Source organism: Pinus tabuliformis, chromosome X, assembly GCF_031772625.1.
Source record: "Pinus tabuliformis cultivar Carrire ecotype Pingquan chromosome X, CPIR1, whole genome shotgun sequence".
In the NCBI taxonomy this organism is placed as follows: domain Eukaryota; kingdom Viridiplantae; phylum Streptophyta; class Pinopsida; order Pinales; family Pinaceae; genus Pinus; species Pinus tabuliformis.
Window position 1 is genome coordinate 1,654,003,485 of NC_142308.1, and position 21,520 is coordinate 1,654,025,004.

The window sequence follows — 21,520 nt, forward strand, 5'->3', positions numbered from 1 at the left end:
ACCTCCAAATGTTTCTTTGGGGTACAAGAGGTGGAATATTTAGGTCATCTTGTATCTCATGAAGGTGTTAAGGTAGACCCTAGTAAAATTAAAGCCATTAAGGAATGGAAAATCCCCACATCCATAAAGCATTTGCGAGGATTTCTCGGGTTGACAGGGTATTATCGCAAGTTTGTTAAGAATTATGGGGGAATAGCGGCACCTCTAACAACATTACTGAAGAAAGATGGATTTTCTTGGACTCCAGAAGCAACGAAGGCCTTTAAACATCTTAAAGAGGCAATGTGCCAAGCACTAGTCTTAGCTACGCCAGACTTCACAAAAACCTTTATTGTGGAATGTGATGCCTGAGGAAATGGAATTGGTGTTGTTTTAATACAAGAAGAAAGACCCATTTCTTTCAAAATTCATCCAATCAAAGGAAAATATTTACACAAAGCTATTTATGAGAAGGAAATGTTGGCAATACTACATGCACTTAAGAAATGACGACCTTACCTAATGGGAAAACACTTCAAGGTAAAAACAGATCATGATAGTCTTAAATACTTTTTAGAGCAAAGATTATCTTCAGAAGAGCAACAAAAATGGCCACAAAGATGTTGGGTTTAGACTTTGAAATCATTTACAAAAAAGGGAAGCAAAATGTTATTGCTTATGCACTCTGAAGAAAGTATGAGGATGTGGAAGCATTGCTTTGTGCCATTTCTATTATCCAACCAGATTGGATAAATGAAGCAAGGGATGAATGGAAGAATGACGAAGAAGTGTGGGAACTCATTCAAAAGTTGCAGCAAGATCCTAGTACATCTAATACATTTCGCTGGAAAAAGGATTCGGTATGGTACAAGTATCGCTTATACCTTTGTAAGAATTCCCAACTCAAAAAAGAAGATTCTTCTAGAATTGTGCACATCTCCCTTAGGAGGGAATTTAGGAGTTTTAAAAACTTACCATAGGGTTAAGAAGGAATTTTTTTGGGATGGCCTTCAATCTAATATTCAAAAGTTTGTGGCCGAATGTTTGGTTTGCCAACAAAATAAAGTTGAAACAATTAAGACCCTAGGTCTATTACAACCTTTATCCATTCCAAGTCAATGTTGGGAGGAGGTTTCAATGGATTTTATCACAGGTTTACCCAAGTCCGGAGGAAAGAGTAGCATCATGGTGGTAGTTGATAGACTTACCAAGTATGCACACTTTTGTGCATTATCTCATCCATTTAAAGCCAATACAGTTGCTATTGCATTTATGGAAACAATTCAAAAGCTACATGGAAACCCAAAGATTATTGTAAGCGACAGAGATCATATTTTCATTGGAAATTTTTGGATAGAATTATTTTCTTGTCTGGGTACTTAGTTAGCTCATAGCTCATCTTATCATCCTCAATCTGATGGGAAAACTGAGATAGTGAACAAATGTTTGGAAGGATATCTTCGTTGCTTTGTATATGATAAACAAACACAATAGCTCAATGGTTGCCTCTCGCTGAATGGTGGTATAGCACTTCCTTCCATACTGCAGCAAAAATGACCCCATTTATGGCGCTTTATGGATATCAACCACCATCCATCACATCATATTTAAGAGAAAATTCTAAGGTTCAAGCAGTGGAAGATCACATTGAGCATCAACAAAAAGTTCTCCAACTCTTAAAGGATAACCTCACTTTGGCGTAGAATAGAATGAAACAACAGGCAGATCAACATCGCAGCGAAAGAAGTTTTGATGTAGGTGACTGGGTATTTCTACGGCTACAACCATACAAACAAATGTCCCTCAAGCAAGCTAAGAAGGATAATAAATTATCACCAAAGTATCATGGTTCGTACAAGGTGTTGCAAAAGATTAGTACTATGAAATACAAATTGGAACTTCATGCATATTCTCGAGTGCATTTAATTTTCCATGTTTCATGCTTAAAGAAGGTTATAGGTGACAAGCTCCCAGTTCAAACAATATTGCCAGAACTTGACGAGGAAGGAAAAATCATATTGGAACCTGAAGCAGTCACATAAACAAGAACTCGACAGCTACGAAATCGATCAATTTCAGAGTATCTCATCAAGTGGAAGAACTTACCCGCTAAAGATTCCACATGGGAGGATGAGAATTTTATACATAAGCATCCAAAACTACTCAAGCATTGAGGACAACACTTTTTTGAAGGATAGGGGCATGTTAGGTCCCTATAATACTAGTGTATTCCCTTATTATTATTGTCATTGTACCCCTTATTGTTATTGTTGTGCTCATGTTGTCCCCATATTGTTATTATTGTGCCCCATAGAAGCCCACTATTGTTATTTTTGCGCCCTTACATTATTATTGTTATGTCAGCTCTGATCATATTGTGACCCCTTAGACTCCTATATATAGAAAGGAGGTCTTGTCATTTGTATCATCCAAGAATTGTTCATTTGTTTAATGTAAAGGAGGTTGCCCCCTCGAAGAGGCTAATTTTGAAGTTGTTGATCTATCTTTTCTTCTATTTTATGAGTTGGTTTCATAACAGATAGCTTTATATAAATTAAGTTATGGTCTGATTTTAAGTCCCACATATGCTATCTAATCCTAACTTCATTTATCCTTTCTATCAAGCTTTGTGAACAAATAATGTAGTCAACAACACTCGCCCCACTATATGTGTTGCAAGTGAACTTCCCAGACCTTTTCCATTTATCTAGACCATTGCAAATAATTAAGTTGAAAGCACCATACAACGTGAGCAACTCCTCTCCAAAATGATTGCTAACTTTGTCATCTTCTGAACATCTCAACCATTGGGGATTCTCCTCTTCAATGAGCCAGATATGATTGTGATCCTCTTTGCAACAAAACATACTTGCTTGTTGATTTGTTGTTTTAGCATTGAAATCTCCCACTAAAATAACTTCTCCTTGCTGAGAATATACAACAATATCTTGCTTTAAAGCTGCATATGGGTCTTTGCTATCTAGCCCCTTATTTTTGTAAGTTTTTGAGACTTGAGGTGCAAAATAGCATGCTGCAATTCTTATGTGGTTCTCATTCTCTGTTATTTTGAACCATAAATATTGTTTATTTGAATCTTCTTTCACAAACTCTATATGATGACCTTCTTTTTCTTTCACTAAAACCAGTATTCCTCCATACCCTTTGCCATTTTCTACTGCCTCGTTCCAAACTGCTAATTTCAAATAACCATCATGTTCATGAGTTCTATGAGACAAATTATGTCTCTACCTTTTGCAATAGGCCCTATCCCAGGTCCCCTCCTCCAAGGGTAACCTCTACAGTTCCAACAAACTAGAATTTGGTAGACCTGGGTAGGATTTGATTGCTACATGGCTTGGCACACAAGACTCAACTTTGAGTCTTCACCCCTTTCATCCATGTTGATCTCGTTGCTTTCCTCCCTATTATAGAATTAATTATTTTTTGTTTATTGCCAAATTGTTGTCGTGCTTTGTCACGAGGCCCAAACATAGCAATAATTGCTTTACCATTGTACAACCATGCTCCTTTCCCTTTGTTTCTTGCTGCTCTACTTTTCTCCACTTCTTCTCTTCTCTCCTCTTGTTGTTTGCTAGTTAGATCTTCATCTAAGAAGAAGTGTGAGCCTTTCAAGAGATTCTTTTTGGTTAAGAGATAGTGTTTGTCTTGCACAATTGCTATGATGAATTTTATGGGTCAGGGCCTCTCTTCACATATTTTTCCCACCCTTCTTGCTTGACAAATTTGCCCTCTCCAATGTAATTTCTCTTTCAAGAAGTTTGTTGTCAAATTGAATGTGTTTTCCTTCTTTTCATAGTCTCTTATTCCCCGTATAATAAAGTTTGTTTCTCTATATTTTCTGTCTCCATGTTCTCTTTCCTGTGCTCTATGAGAACTTACATCTTCTTTTTCCTCCATCCTTATGTAACCATTAGTGTCCTCAGCTTTGGCTTTGATTTCTTTTGGAATGTTTTCCCTCTTGATCTCTTTTGCCTTTTTTTCCTTCAGAAATGACTACCTGCTGAGATATTTGTGTATCCACCTGAGCTGCTTTAGAGATTATCACTTCCTTGTTTGCTACCATTGATTCTTTCATGATTTGCCATGTTGTCTTCATGTTTTCCCATTGTTGTTTTCCTGTCTCTAACGCCTCTTGTAGCATTGTTACTTGCTCTTTTAGAATCATATTACCTTCCATTAAAGATAGATTTGCAAATGTAATCTCTGAAATTTTGTGGTCCCTTTCTCGTTCTTTGGCTTCCAAAATTTCCAGCCTTTCCCTGGCCTTCATCAGTTCCTTGACATAGAGATCTGACAACCAAGTAAGAGGTGTAGATGCGTGACTGTAAATGGTTGACTCTTCTTTGTTTTTGCTGCTCTTATTTGCTTTCTTTTTCTGGGGTTGTTTTCTTCTTCTTTGTTCCCATTTAAAGCAAGCAAGTCTGCGCTTTAAAATGCCCCGATATTGTTTTGCATTTACCCAAATCCACTTCCCTGTTTTGTTTGCTGAAGCAATTTTGACTTGGCCTAAGTGATTTGTTTCCACAAAATCTAAGATTTCCTTGCCATTGTTTTCATTGTTGCCATTGTTTTCCATTTTGGAATGTAAATTTAAGTGAAGGTTTGCTGGAATAAGGGGCACTGATACTGAAATTTAACTTCAATGTACAATGTTTTGAAGCTGGGACTTTAAATCTTGTGCGAGCATAAACAAAACCTAAAATGATTCACAAATGTGTGCGCAGAACATGAAAATAAATTGAATAAACAGAGGAGCATTTGAACTTATCGGGCCAAAGATTTTCTTTAGCGAAAACCCTTAATTTTCCACCCAATGAGATGAAAAAAGAAAAATCACTAGCCACGAGGTCATAGCTCCGAGGTGAATCAGCAGGTCGTGGTTCTCAAACGCAAGTCTGACAGTAGGAAATAAAGGGAAGAATTCTGCAAATTTGAAACCCGCTAAGAAAATGACAGAAAGAAAAATCGTGCAAGAAAATGGCAGAAAGAAAAGTCGTTTCTGGAGAAGAAAAATCGTTCCAGGAGAAGAAGAATTGTGCAAGAAAATGGTAGAAAGAAGCAAAGTGAAGAAAATGCCAGAACCCCCTTTCAAACGATCACAATGGCTCTGAACTATTAGCCTCTATGGATGGAGCTTGCGGGGAGTGTTTCAGTGTCAGTTTTACCGCAACAAGGTCACTCGAGAGGCATATGGAGCCTTGGAATGCTGACTGAGGTATGTGGAGCCCTGGTTTGTTGTATTTATATTCAGAATGCTCACCGAAGCGTACGACAAAGTGCTCGTGACAACGTACAAGAAGCCATGCTTGTTCTACTGTAACAAGTATATTCTATTATAAACATGTGAAAAAGTTAGTAAAAAAAAACATATGTAATCTTAAGAAGCTCAACATATGGTATTGGACAACTTTCCTAATAAAACAATCCATAACACTAAAACAAATATTTTATGTTATAACCATCCATACCACTAAAACAATATTTTATATTTTTTCAACATAATATAAAATCAATCAAACCTTTGAAATATATATATATATATATATATATTTTTTTTTTCTTTTTATAACTAATTCAAACGTTAAACATTACCGCATTTCTGCCTGGCAATTATAATTAATTTTAGATGATTAAAAAAATTAATTAATTGGCATGGACCGTGAAATCCATTCAATTAAAATGTAAATCGTACCACATGTAAAAATTCTTGCTGGAATCTCGTAAAAATAATTTCAAAAATGGAAATGCTACCGTGTTTGAACCGGTAAAAATAATTTTAAAAATTAGAATGCTAAGTGTTTTTTTATGGTGGAAAAACTCTGAGCACCCTAAATTAACGAAGATTTTCAAAAAATTATGCCGGAATTATAATCTTGCCAGAATTGCCGACCATACCTTGTCTACCTTGTCTTAGATACCTACCTGTTCAGTGATACGGCGGACAAGATTTATCTTGCTCTTCTCAAAACATTTCACAACTAACACTGCGCTGCTCCGTGATTATTATTTGTCGGCCAGCGTTTGCAGCTGCAACCTGCCTGTAAGCATGCCATGATTTATATTTGCAAGAGTTGAGTAACATTAAATGTCCAGTTGTAAATAAGAATTTTACTGTCCACACACGGTCACTCACTGCGGCCTCACCACAAGCAAAATTCCTGGGTTATAACAACAAGGGCGTATGCCCTCCACAAGAATTGCAGATTTTAGTGTCCTCTGAACTCACCCAGTTGTCTAGTGTCCTTCATATTCTTTAGTAGCTTGTCATAATTTTCATGAACGTGAACGTGAAGGGTGTTCTGGGGCAATGGCACCGCCCTCGGTATGGGCATGGAGCTCATCATTACCTTCGTTGTCGGTCACTGGACGTGGGTGGAAGAAATTTGAACGAGAGATGAATCCTTCCTTCTGGTCATCATCAGACTGTCTAAATCCTAGTATGTTTGTATGTTATGTTGTTTCTTTACACACAAACATATGCTGAAACTATCAACAGCACATTCAGTACATGGGTTGTAATGTTTATTGTATGACCTAATGAATCCTTCCTTCTGGACATCATCAGACTGTCTAAATCCTAGTATGTATGTATGTTATGTTGTTTCTTTACACACGAACATATGCTGAAACTATCAACAGCACATTCAGTACATGGGTTGTAATGTTTATTGTATGACCTAAACATTTCAAGTTTGAATTCTAAAAGTTTGTAATACCCATGAAAGAAATGGAATGACTTAACCAACAATTAGTCTACTAGAATTTTTACAAGCAGATTAGAGTAATGTCTCTATGTGCCCTACCATTGAAAGAAATGGAATGACTTAACCAACAATTAGTCTACTAGAATTTTTACAAGCAGATTAGAGTAATGTCTCTATGTGCCCTACCATTTCAACTATGTTTTCATGTTTCCCCGTCTTTTTTCGCTTAAAATTATGAAAAGTTTCAGGGCCCTTGCTTGTAGAAGCTTTGACAGCTGTTAATAATGGAGTCTACTGGAATGCTTCTCTGCCTTGTATAAAACTACGAACAAGTGCTCAGTATATCAAGGATTATTCGTGTTTAGCTGCCATTTTTACCATTCCTTCGAGTAACTGTTATGGTGTGTCAGGGAAAAAACATCAGATGTCCCTTAAAATAATATCAGTTCTATTTTATTCTGTTGGGCTGTGGTCTAGTGGTAAGTTGAAGCATTTACCTTGATGATAGCCCAGCGTCAAAACTTCTTGAGAATGCTCCCCATGATAATGTGTTGACCAAGTCCTGCCAATATGTGAGGTCATATTTGTTATCACTCTAAAGTTTCCCTAGGGTTGTCATGTTGTGTTTAAAGCTAAGTCACCTGACACAGGGATTCGGGACACGTAGGGTTCGAGATTCATGGTGTCGGATTTGGACATGTTGACCCCCCGGAACAGGACACTAGGATTCGTTATATACTATTTTATTAAAATATATATATATTAAAAATTAGATATTTCTTACACAAATTTTAATTAATGATACACATTTATTGATTTCAAATATAGATCTTCATCTATAGCTATTAGCATGCATAGTACATGCAAAACTCAAATACATGTCAATCTATTATCTATTTCTTATGCTTGGCCCTCTTGCCACCCCGAGAAATGTCTAATTTTTTAGTCTTGTTGGAAAATCAGGGTCTTTGTCATTAATATCACCCTCTAAGCATTAATATCCAGAGGTATTTTTGTCATTACCTCTATATCTGTATAGGGAGATTTGTCATTAATATCACCCTTTAAGCATTAACATAAGATAGAACAAGCATAACATGTCAAGTCAAGATTTTGTTTGAGTGATGCGTACATTTTTAGGAGGGTCATGATACAGGAGTTTGACAACCAATGTCACTAACATCAAGGTACATAGAGGGATTGGTGCTCTTGATTAAATACGAGTTCCATACCCTAATACATGACAAAATTCAATGGAAACATTGCAATCCCCCAATCCTAAAATCCTGAGAAACTGATAAGTCTGCTGGATTTTGAATGAAATCTAAAATTCTACTTTCTCTATATGAAATCCAATGAGGCCGGAACCACTCTCAAACATCCTGAGTCATTTCATGGTAATGTTAAAAATTTAAGTAAAAGGATGAAAATGAAGATTAAGGAGAATGTCACTTTTACTTTTAAGAATTTAACATTACCATGAATAGCATATCAATACTAGGGCCTAGACTTGATCATTAAGCTGCCAAAACGCTTGCCAAATGAAAATATGCGTCGCTATAATGACCAAATGCGGTCTTTTCATACCTGTGCAGGTCACTTTTTCTGCCTAACGAGTCCTAGAAAACAGGACACGCTGCCAAAATTGTGACACGACCTTGGATTCGACGAGTCAGGAAAGGACGCGACGTGTCATGGTTTTTGGACACAAATCAGGGCAGAATCGCGTCGGACACACTGGATTCGGGATTCGTGGGGCCTATAGGATGAATCCGGTTATCTAGGTTTAAAGAAATGATAGAGGTAACCACAAACCTACTTTTGAGATCAAGATCTAGCCTTCCTAATGCTCAGAGAGGGCTCTCTCTTAATGATTTAACTTTGTTGAGTTAATTGATTTTAGGCTAGCTATTTAAGCTTGATTGGGTTTTGATTTGATTTGGTGGTGGAATCACTGATTCAGAGGGATAGATAAGTGTCTTTTTACCATTGGGCCATGGAGTCCAAATGTCAAGAAAATAGGACTAAATCAAGTTCTAAAAATAATGTTCACAGGGCAAGGTAGTTGAGTAAATTCAGATCTTTTAGGTTGGACGGTGGAGTGGCTTTTCAATTGGGGTCAAGAAGCAGTTAAAGATTCCTCAAACTGGATAATGAGGGAAATGAAAGAGGTCAATCGAAACTAGGGAGCAATGAAGAATTCCCTACTCTGGATATCAGAAGAAAACATCAAAATGAATAACTGTTCAAGGCAGAGTGTACTTAAACAAATTTTGTAGTAATATTCCAGTTATTTCATTCAAATTAGAAAACATTTTAACAAAATAACAATTTAACAAAATGAAAGATACTTCACTGAAGTGGCCCAACACATGAATCCTGTAATGCAATGCCTTTATTACTCAGTCCAGTCTGTTGACTTGAAAATGTTACAATAAACCCTCAGGTTTTAGATCAATATAACTATAGAAATGTTCAGCAATCCACACCTAATACTTCAAATTATGAAGTATTCATACAAAAAACTTATTACAAAATATCCTAAACTGTTTTAGGAATTATTCAAGGAAAAAGAAATATCTTCATGCAAGAAGATAGAGACAGATATGTAACTGATGCAAGCTGTCCTTTTTTTATTGTTTGATGTTTTGATCTTTTGCTGCTTTCTCTCTTTGGCTGTTGTTCTATGCTGGCTGTCCCTTTACTCTGCCTTTGACTTTTAAACTCTGTCTTTTACTTGATACTCTTTGACTTAGCTGATCTGTTAGTCTCTGCTGTTTTACCTTGGCTACCCTTGACTGCTCTATTTTACCTTTCATCTTCATAGTAAATCATTCAACTTTTCCCAAGACTCTGCATCTGGTAATTTAATATTTACCATTCTTCTGTAGATTTCATCAGTTTTTGTGTATTTTGCAAAGGTAGGCTTGTTTATAAAGAGATGTTTTACCTCATGCTGGAGGTAAAAGAGGTTCTCAAAAGTTTGATAGAGCACTTTTCCTGTAGGAATCCCTTTCATGGAGGAACTGTTGGCTTGTTCCTTTGCCACTTCTCTGATTCTCTTATCATAGTCTTCATGTGGCATCAACCTGTCATTAATCACCAATGGATTAGGTAGACCTTTCTGCCTCAAAGCATCAAATTTCACCATAAACCTAGCTATTGCTAGCTCCATTGTTTGGCATTTCTCCTCAAGTTGTATCATCAGGTTTCTCTTGGTGATTACCTTCTTTACCTCTAGTATGGTCTCAGTTCTATCAGCTATTCCAAGCTCCTGCAATTCATACTTGTTCTTTGAGTTAAGGAACTGGATTATTCTTGAGGCTTCTTCTGGCTTATTCCCAAGTTCAGCTCTAACCCTTTGAATTGCCTCACCAGCCTCTTTGACCAAATCATTCTGCTCAAATATCACATGTATAGATGGCCAAATATCATTGACTGAGTCAATGATATTGGCCCATAAAAGTTGTTTTGCTTGGGCTAGTGGCTCTTTCAGTGTCAATTCCTTCTCTAACTTCTGTATCCTTTCATTCAACCTGTTTGATTTCTGTGTTTCATTCTTATGCATGATTTGAGCCAGTTTCTTTTCATCCTCTAGACTTTTTATTTGTTCTTTAAGTCTATTTATTTCATTTGTTTGGATGGACATATCTTCCATGGATTTGATCAGTTTACTTGCTTCATCACTAGGATGAGCTGCTGCTGTTGTTGATGTAGTTGCTGATGCAGTGGGAAGTGCTGTAGCTACTGGAGCTGTTGTGGCCAGTGAGGCTGCCAAAGTAGAAGGAACTGCTGTAGTAACTGTAGGAATAACAGTGGCAGTAGCTGCTTCAATGCTGGCCTGTTTCTCTTGTACTAACTTATCCATCTCATTCTCCATTTCTTTTAATTGAGCATTTAACTGAAGAATGAGGTCCATCATCTCATCTTTTTAGCTTTGATTCTCTAGAACTTCCTTGGTTTGTGGATGTTCAAAAGGAGGCAATTTTAGCTGCTTCTTCAATGCAACAATGTCTTCATTCTTCTTTTTTATGAGCTTTTCTGCTGCCTTGATGTCATTTGGATTATATCCAATCTCAATAACCAATTCTTCTAGTGATTTAATTTTGTTATCCTTTGCTTGTGAGGATGCCTTCTCTAGTTTAAACTGTGTTGTGATATTCTCTAGAGAATTTTGAAGTTTTTGTACACTCATAGCTTTGTTGGTCATAGTTGAGTATATCATTTCTCCTGCTTGCTTATGAAATTCAATCTGATCTATAGGATGAACATTCTTGGCCAAAACTTCAAATTCTGTCTTGTTGTAATCTGCTGATGACTTAGGCTGCTGTACTGTGGGCTGCAAAAAGGTCATTTGCATTTTCCCTGTTTTAATGTCAAAAGCTGAAAGTAACCTATTCTGATTGCTAGGAGTCTGTTTGAAATATTGGGCATAGGTTTCAACTTTTAATGCTTCATTTCTCAATTTGATTTCTTTATACTTCTCCTTTATATCTTTTTCTTTATCCACTGGTTTGTTGGATGAAGAGACTTCAATACTAAGCTGCTTCTGAATAATCTGAGTATTAGAGGTTGAAGGCTGATGAGTTTCCTCTGAAACTGCTGGAACTGTTGTTGAAGTTTCTAAGTTTACTTAGTTTAGAAACCCTTCATGCACTTTTTTTATTTATTCCTACCTACTTGTTATTTTTTTTTAACAAGTTATTTACAAAGTAAATACTGAAAATAAACACCAGTGCATGCTCAACATATTACATATCAGCAACTAAAAGAAATAAGAACAAACACACCACATGACACCATTATTTTTGGACCAATGTCCTCAGAAAAACCCAATGCGGGAAACAGGTGCAACTATCTGAGGGTTTTCTTATTAAGCAATATCAGAGTACAATCTGGGTGCCGAAACTGGCCTACCCAATAGAGAATTTCCTTAGCAGCTATACCTCACAGTTTGAGAGAAATCTCCTGGCTGAAACCCCGGAAAACCCTTCCGGCAGCTCCTTAGCACAAAACTGCTCCTGCAACCCCAACGTCTGCCCAATCTGGACTGCGTTAGCCCCTCTCTGTCTCACGCTGGCCCTGCGTCAGCCTTTCTAGGCTTGCATCAGCCCCAGGAGGCCCTGTGTCAGCTCTGGGAGCCTCTGCGTCAGCTGCGCTGGCCCCTCTGGTGCTCTGCGCAGCACTTGGCTGCCTCTGTGTGGCCCTGTGTGAGCCCTTGCTGGCTTTGCGTCACCCTCCTTGGCTGCTGTGCTGCTCTCCCGGCACAATCTCTGCCTTATGTGTTTCTCTGTACTCAATGCCCATCAGTTGCTCTCCCGATCACTGATTCTACCTCTCTTAGCAAACCCCGCTCTAGAGAATAGAATGACTGATCACTCTAGTGTATTCTCCAAGTGACCCTCAAGCCTCCTCTTATACTTTTCTTATTGACATCTCAACGGTCGAGATTAAGTCCCTAATCAACGACTAAGATTAGATCTGACTTGATCCATGTCTTTTGGACCACTCTAACACAGATTCATATTAATACACATTAATATTTTATTTTCCTTAAGTTTAGGCTTAGGGACTCCATTAAAAATATTAATTATTTTAATATCTTCTGATCTGTTTAGAATTTGCCCAAACCCTTTTTGGGTATTGGAGATCTCATGTGCCCCAACCTCTCCACCAAATTTCGTGGCTAGAGCACATCCGATGCTACCCCAAATCAACACTCCCTCTTAGCGAGGACTGTGCTCTAGCAATACTCCTCACTGAGTATTACTCTGATCATCCAGCATCGGTACCTGTGCTGATGCTAGGCCTTCCTGCCCAACATCCTCTGCACTGCTGCCTCCTGTACTGCTGCCCATGGTTTTGCCACTGCCACTGCTGCATCTGTACAACAACTCCCTCTGCATCCGTGCTGCTGCTGGTCCTTTCTCCTAGCACTGCATCCGCACTGCACCTCCTCTCATCATGCTGCATCGTGCTGCTGACCGCTGCACTGCAACTCAGTTACTGAGAAGTAAGTAACTGATCTCCCAACTGATCTCCCTGTTGGGCTAGAAACACCCTTTGATGTTGAAGCTCCCTCTGCCACTGAGAAGTGCTCCCTCTCTGACCTTTGCACTGCTGTAACAACTCCCTACATCTCGCACCGTTGCACACCTCTCTATGCCTTCCTGCACTGGTGCAACACTCCTGTGCCTCTCGCACTGCTACAACTTGCTAGCTCTGCGCTGTCTCGGGACTCCTGCACTGTAGCTCTCTTTGCCGCTCCATCTGCATCCATCTCTACCCACTTAGCCAGTCCTGCTACTCCTCGTCGGGGCTCCCGTAGCAAGGTCTAATCCAAGAGGCTAGGTACCTCGAGGATCCTGCCCCTCATCGCCTGTAGTCCGCCTGACTACAGCTCGATGTCTCCCCACTTTCGCTCAAGTGGTGCGTGTGCACTCATGGCACAGTCATCGTCTGTTAAAACTTCCTTCTCTGTCCGTGTTGGCACTGCCTTAGTCTCGGAAGACTCTCCCTTACTCTTCTTCCTTGGGCATTGGGTCGCATAATGAACCATCTCCCCACAGTGGAAGCACTTGATCTTTAGAGGTCTTTCTTCTTCCGTTTCTCCTTCTTTCCGTCAGATGCTAGGCCCACATCATGCTCCTCCTACTTGACCTTGATCCCTTTGCTGCTGCTACCTGTCTTCGACTGCCATTTGATCTCTCCTGGCGAAGAGCTGCCCACATCTCGTCCCAAGGTAGGAGAGTCCCTCTGCCCAGGATACTCTGGACAAACACTTCCCAATCTTCTAAGACAACATTCAGGGCTGTCCTCACCATAAGCTCCTGATCCGGTGTTGCTCCTATAGCAGTCAATTGGTTTTGGATCTCATTCAGTCCTCCGAGGAAGGTGTTAATCGATTGACCCTTCTTCATCTGATACGACCTCATCTGGTTCTCGAGCAACATTCTTCTCTGCACAGAAGTATGCTGGTACAGGTTCTTCAGAGCCTCCCACATCTCAACTACCGTTTCCTTCTCGGCTATATGTGGTACCACATGATCCTTGACCCCATCAAGTATAATGCACTTGGCCCTTGCCATCGCCTCTTCGTACTTGTCGTTATCATTTGGGTCGACTGGGATAGATATTGTCTTCAAGGCGAAGTTCTTGACACGATTCTTGTCAAGCACTGATGAGATTTTGGTCTTCTAGACTGCGAAGTTCGATGCTCCGTCCAGTCTATCCTGGTCTCTTACCCCGTGTAGTGCCATGACGCTCCTCTACTTCCCTCCTGGAAGTTCTCTGTTCGACTCCTCTAACTCTCTACTTCCTGTCTGGTAGTTCTCTTCTGGACTCCCTCTGAGTCCTGATTTCCCTCCTGGAAATCCTTTTGCCGCTTGTCGAGATGCCCCCTACTTTGATCGTCTTGTGCAACTGCACTACTGATCTAGGTTCCTCAGCTAGAAACCCTCGGTAACAACTCCTCTGGCCCTGCTCTGTCAGGTACTGTTCAGACTACAGTACCTCACCAGCTCCACTCTGCAATATTTCTGCAGCCTTCTAGACTCCAACAACTGCCTCTCTGTGAACTGCGTTAGCCCCTCTCTGTGCCACGCTGGCTCTGTGTCACCCCAGATGGGTCTGCGTCAGCCCTCTGGCCTTCTGCGTCAGCAATGCTGGCCTCTCTGAGGCTCTGCGCAGTTCCCGGCTTCCTCTGCGTGGCTCTAGCTGGCTCTGCGTCACACTTCCTTGGCTTCTGTGCTGCTAGAAACAACTTCTGTCACCTCGGGACAGCTGTTTTCTGCTGCTATTGCTCCGCTCGGCTGATGTCTTTTAGTCCTCCTATGATCTGCAATCACCCTCTGATACCATGTTGAAGTTTCTAAGTTTACTTAGTTTAGAAACCCTTCATGCACTTTTTCTGATTTATTCCTACCTACTTGTTATTTTTCTTTAACAAGTTATTTACAAAGTAAACACTGAAAATAAACACCAGTGCATGTTCAACATATTACAGATCAACAACTAAAAGAAACAAGAACAAACACACCACATGACACCATTATTTTTGGACCAATGTCCCTGGAAAAACCCAATGCGGGAAAACCGACGCAACTATTTGAGGGTTTTCTTATTAAGCAATATCGGAGTACAATCTGGGTGTCGAAACTGGCCTACCCAACAGAGAATTTCCTTAGCAGCTATACCTCATAGTTTGAGAGAAATCTCCTGGCTGAAACCCCGGAAAACCCTTCCGGCAGCTCCTCAACACAAAACTGCTCCTGCAACCCTAGCGTTTGCCCAATCTGGACTGCGTCAGTCCCTCTTTGTCTCACGCTGGCCCTGCGTTAGCCTTTCTAGGCCTGCATCAGCCCCAGGAGGCCCTGCGTCAGCTTTGGGAGCCTTTGCGTCAGCTGCGTTGGCCCCTCTAGTGCTTTGCGCAGCACTTGGCTGCCTCTGCGTGAGCCCTTGCTGGCTCTGCGTCACCCTCCTTGGTTGTTGCGCTGCTCTACCGACACAATCTCTGTCTTCTGTGTTTCTCTGTAATCAATGCCCCTCAACTGCTCTCCCAATCACTAATTGTACCTCTCTTAGCAAACCCCGCTCTAGAGAATAGAATGACTGATCACTCTGGTGTATTCTCCAAGTGACCCTCAAGCCTCCTCTTATATTTTTCCTGTTGACATCTCAACGGCCGAGATTAATTCCCTAATCAATGACTAAGATTAGATCTGGCTTGATCCATGTCTTTTGGACCACTCTAACATAGATTCATATTAATACACATTAATATTTTATTTTCCCTAAGTTTAGACTTAGGGACTCCATTAAAAATATTAATTATTTTAATATCTCCTGATCTGTTTAGAATTTGCCCAAACCCTTTTTGGGTATTGGAGATCTCATGTGCCCCAACCTCTCCACCAAATTTCGTGGCTAGAGCACATCCGATGATACCCCAAATCAACAGTTGTACTCTCTCTGACCACTGTATCTGTATCAATGATTTGAACTGTCTCAACTGTCTCTTCTTGCTCATTTACAGGATTTAGCTTGGGCTTCTTCCTGTACATGATTTCAAATCTGTCATCTGTTGTATCCTTGTTTGAGCAAGAACCTTCTTCCCTAGTCCTTTTTGCATTTCTGTCCTGTAGGGCTGGAGTATGCAGAATGGAACTAGTATCCATCTGTTTCTCCATATCTATTAAGGTGTTTTCCAACCACTCTGACTGGTTGGCATATTTTTCAATGTCTGGCCTGGACTCATGCATAAAAGGGCTCAATTTAAACTTGAGTCTTAGTTTGTTTATGACTCCTAAAGGATCATACTGCCATTTGAAACTATTACTGAATTTCATTTCCTGCAAACATTTTTCTACTTCTTCTCTAGCCTCCCTATTATTGCAGATAAAAGGACCAAGTTGGTTTTTGATTTTAAACTGTGTTTTCTTCCTGGCTGATAGAAAATTCACATCATCTGAATTTATGATCTGCCTGATATACTCTAATGCAAATATCCTCATGGGGAGATATTTGGGCAGCTTATAGGGAGTGAGTTGGCATCCATACACCCTTATTTCAGTGTGGTTCTAGTATAAATACTAGTCTCCTATTCTACTGTGTTTGGACAACTGTAAAACTTTCTTTATCTCATCACTGATCCTGGGTTGATTGCTACTGCTTAGCATGTTAACCATTGGGTGAACAAATGAATCAATGAACTCCTTGTAGCTGAAAACAGTGGAATATTTTTGGATTAAGGGTGTCCAAAAGATAATAGACCTAGGATTGCCCTTAGTGTCCAGCTTTTGGATGTTAACTGGAAACCTGTCTGATTGGAAATATAGGAACATATGGAACAATACTGAAGAGTATTTAAATACTCTTTCATTTGGAAATCTAATCAATGGATCATGGATTTTGTTTGCTAAGAACTGGGCAAAATTGAAAACTGTAGCATACAAGACAACATGGTTACAATCTGTCTGGCTCTCTCAGAGAAAATGGTGGTAGAGTATGGAGGACTGTCTATAGGAATATGAGCCTCTTCTAAGATGAAAGTCTGAAAAATTTGAGATCTCTTGGGAAGGTCCAGCTTTAAGTACAGTTCAAGTAGGTTTTCAATAGAAAATGGGGTTTCATTTGGCTTTGGATGGATCTGCAACATTTCATTTATTGACTCTGCAGTGATTGTGAACAAGATTTGCTGGTTAGGAGAGACTATGGCTCTTTGACTTGGGATATAGCAGAGTTGGCATAGGTGGATGATTTCAGGGAACTAGTATACCCGTGGGAACAAGTATTTGGGTAAATTTGATTCTCATAGATGAATGTCATCATTCTGGTTTAGGAATTTATCTTTACTCCAGCAGTGAAGTTTTAATAGATGGCTAGGGGAGGCTGTGTCTTTGATTTGGAAATCTCTGTCGGCCAATGGGAGGTGGTCAATGTCCAAGTGAGGGGTTTGTAGGGGTTTTGCATTCAAAATGCTCTGGGAAGCCATAGTTTTGTTTATTTTATTGAATTAATTACTATCTGGCTTAAGGAGTAAGCTTAGGACCTCTGGAATAGTGTGAAAGGTGAATACAGTTTGCAGAAAAAGGGTTTTTTGGATGCACAGTGGGTTTCTTTAGTTTGGCAAGGTTTTTAATTAGTTCAATTGATTAACCTATTATAAACACTGTGCAGAGCTTTAAGTACAGGGCCTTTCTGGTACTTTCAGGAATACCTGGAAAATGAAGATTTGGTATGTAGACAGGTTCTCTGGGGGCAGCAGAGGCTTTCTGAGGCTTCAATGGTCTTTATGCTACTTCAAATCAGAATCTGCGGCGTCTTTTGGTCGTAAATGGGGTTAAAATAGTTGAGCAGAGTTTCTAGGGTTTAGAATTGGTCGGCAGAGGTTCTTGGCAACAGAATAATAGTGAAAAGGATAGAAAGGGCATTTTTTGGTTTTTAACCAACAGTGGTTAACTTTTGGGTGCGGGGTTTAGTTTGAACAGTGGGCGGTTTCATCTTACGCGGGGAGGCGGTATTATGGCTTATCGCACCGCTTTTGAGTGTAGGGTGGTATTTTTTCAGAGGACGCGATATAACGTGGGGCTGCCACGTAGCAAAAAGGCGATTGGGCAAAACCGTGAATCTCGCGTGCTTTTGAGATATTAATAGTCGGACGATCGGAGCGCGCGATATGGGTATGGGCCGTTGGATCTGGAGGTGGGTGATCGAAGGGTTATCGCGTGGCAGAGTTGTGAGGGCTGAGTCGGGGTGTGGGGTTAGGTTTTAATTAAAATGTAAAGGGAAGTAATATATGCGATGGGTATTAATAAAATGCGGGACCCGGGAAGAAATATACTAGGGATATAAGTTAAAAGGGTATCGGGGAGGGTTTTTCAATGGGGCCCGATACATTATTTAAACTTAGGATAAGGGGGTTTTAGTGGGTTTAAATAGAAAAGGGAAATTGATAAGGGGAGAATGATTTTTAAAGGGAAATGTCTAGGGAAAGGTGTGAAATAAAGGGAAAAAGGGTTAAAATGAAGGGAAAGGGTTTTTACAATGGAAATGTGTTAGAATAAGAGGAAATGAAAAGGGAAGGGTCCTTTGGAATCAAGAAGGGGAAATTAGTGAATGAAAATTAATGAAGGGGTAATGAAGGGAAATTAATAAATTAGACATGTAAAGGGTTTAGTGAAATGAGAGGAAATTAGTGAATGAGCTTTAGTATTCAGGCCTAAAATTATATAGAACTTTTAGGGTAAATACCCAAAGTAATATACAACTTTTGTGAATGTCCTTTTTCTTTGATAATTCCTCCTGCACATGAAACATAGGATTAAGCATGATGAAGGTGCATTTGAGCTAGCAACCTTATGCATTCCAAAACCTCTTTTACCTACCCTTTATTTACCCTAGCATTTTCTCTTCATTAATTGGGTGCATTTGAGCTTGTTGACCCTTTATTTCTTTTTCTTTGATAAGCAAACTATCTAATTCTAGTCTTATAACTTCCAATGGCTCAGATTAAACTGATGAGCTCATTATTATTCTCTACCTAACTATTGATCTGCCAAGATTAAACAGTTTGGCTAGATCTTTATTCTCTATCTATCAACATGAAATTTAAAGCATGAATGAATCAAGATTAAACTATTTGACCATCATGGATTGTGGCATTTTTGACAAGCTGCACACAATCTTATTTTGCCAAGTAAAGTAAAAAGTAGTGGCATTTGAATTTGCATCACTTTCAGAATCTATTTTTTATCTCTTTTTGGTGGGGTTCATATTTTATTTTATTTTTTGATCCTTTTCTTTTAGTCTTTTGATTTTTCTTTTAGGACTTACCCTCTTTACATTTTTTATTTTTAATATGGAAAAACATTTTGCAGAAAGCAAAAGTGTGTACAATATTACAAGACTGATCATAGCCAATTCAAAATTATGAATCCTATTATTATAGGACCCTAACAATATTAATGTGATAAACACTGGTTCCCTGATAATGTAGAGGTATTGTTAATGGTGGTATCTGTTCTAATGTTGTCACAGGGGATATTACAGAGGTGCTGTTATGGTGGATTCTGTGCTAATGCAGTTTTAGTGGATGAGGCTGGATGAAAGTCTTGGTGACTTTGACAGAGTTCGATCTCCCATAGTGACTGTGCCTCCATAGGTTGAATTTATTGCCAGACACCCCAGTCTATTGTTTTGGTTAAAGATCCATATCCACAAATAGTTAGTCTTAAATAGTTCCACTTTCCAATCTAAAGGGTTTGACCAATGCAAAATTCAGTGCTATTTCACTCACAATAGGTGAAAGGCCCCATCCCTGATCTGCAGTAGTTTCTCTTTGGGTCAATGTAAGTTTAGGTATGGAGTTTGGGACACAGAGGCTTGAAACCTATTATATTTTAATTAGGTCATCTGACAGTCAATCTCGAGTGGGTTGGCGTCAAGAGAATTATGACTTACTGGCAAGGGTGGTCCTCAAAAGCAATACCTGCTCCTCAACTTTCTATCTGCCCTTAGTAAACACCAAAATAGTTTGTCATTCGATCAGGAATTTTGGTTGTATTCCTCCAAAAGTTTCGAGGGCTGTGCTCTGTCTCACATCATCTGAAGCCTGAGTTTGATTTAAACTAGACACAAATATTATGAATCTATTGATTGGTGCTTGAAACATTGACTACATATCATCAAATTGAAAGAAATGACACTATTCAGCCAGTGTATGCTTCTAATGTGCTTTGAATTTCATTCATCCCATGCCACACCTAACTTGCCTTTGAAGAAATTCGTGTGTATACTGTTTAGCTAAACCAAATGGTTCTTCAAGGCATGGCATGGGAAAATCCTGTTAACTTACTTCTTGTTAGTCGGTTTACTTCTTAAGCAAACCCATTCCACACCTTTCAATGTTTATATTCAGCCTGCAATCCCCAGTCAATATCTCCTTTTGAGCTTTGATAGAGGTTTGTTTGTATGTTTTCAGGCTAACAGTGTCTCAGTTCTCCATCGTAAATTTCAGACCAGTTGTAATTTCAATTTATGCTGTTGCTAGGTATTCTTTGTATAATTTAACAATCTCCTGCAGCTCTGCTGGAGATAACTGTCTATTTATTCCAGTGTAGATACTTGTAACATTTGTAGACATCGTGGTGATCAAATACTTGTCATTTTGCTCCAAACCATACAATATTTTTTTTTTCTTAGGAAAAACTCATTACATTTTATTATTGAGATGAATCACAAAGTTGCACTCTGAAGATGCTCTTCGCATCACCAGTATTGCCAAAAGCTTTACAAAGAGGAGAACAAAGTCTCTGGACCCAAGAGGTGATATCCAAAAGGTTAAGAAACAGGATCAAGAAAAGGGAGCAGATCTGTCCTCCTTTATGATCATCATCATCATCGACCCAAAAAGAAACTGTCATCATCAATTGAAGAAACATCAGAACTTCAGTGAAACCCATATATATATATATGAACTCGGGGGGTGGGGGAGAGGGCGAGTGTCCCCACCCTATGCTGTTCAATATATATATATATATATATATATATGAACTCGGGGGTGGGGGAGAGGGTGGATGTCCCCACCCTATCAACAAACCATTTGATCAATCAATGCTTGTTTTGACAACCTATCTACGTCCTGATTGAAAACTCTCTTTATATGATAAAACTGAATTTCTTCAACTAGATTAACAGCAACTAATACCTGGTTTACCAGAGGTTTTAAAGTGATGTTTTGAAGCCTTAAAAGTTAAGAGCCTTCTAAGTTCTACAAATTCAACAACTAGGTTTGAATATCCAAAAACATGCAGTTGGGAGAGTCCTTTTTCAGATGCAATCTTTTGTAGATTTAGGAGGGCATGAAATTCAGCCCAATTGTTTGTATGTCTTCCTAATCCAATCTTGAATGAGAAGTACCGTTGATCAGGCATATGTAACATCCCACCAGCACCATGGGTCAGGTTTACCCCGTCTTGTTCCATAGAGAAAGACCCAACTTCTGGATTTGTCAATTTCTGAGGCTTAAGGTCTGAAAATCCTTCAGTTTTGGAGGTGGTTTCATATCTTCATAAACATATTGAATTTTTTGGAAAACTTCCAAAGTGGAAAAGGACAGACCCTGAGATAATATAACATTTCTGGTATCCAGATTGCCCATGATATTACACAGGGTAATGCTTTGTGGTCCTGCTATCTTCCTGATCTGCTCCAGGCAAACCTAGGAAACAACTGAGTAATTAGTCTATAGTCAGCACTAATTACTCCTCTGTACAGACTGGTGCTTCTCCTGTCGCAGGGGGGTGTCCCTAATAATC

At 39.4% G+C, this 21,520-nt stretch overlaps 1 pseudogene across 1 annotated transcript in view; it reads left to right on the forward strand.

Annotated features, from left to right (window-relative positions):
• Positions 1-5,818: 5,818 nt before the first annotated feature.
• The window catches only part of LOC149146361 (RNA polymerase sigma factor sigB-like), a 294,433-nt pseudogene continuing 278,731 nt past the window's right edge, over positions 5,819-21,520 (forward strand). The window contains exons 1-2 of the transcript XR_016264739.1: positions 5,819-6,040; positions 6,294-6,580. The product of XR_016264739.1 is annotated as an RNA polymerase sigma factor sigB-like (transcript). The remainder of the gene's footprint in view (positions 6,041-6,293; positions 6,581-21,520) is intronic.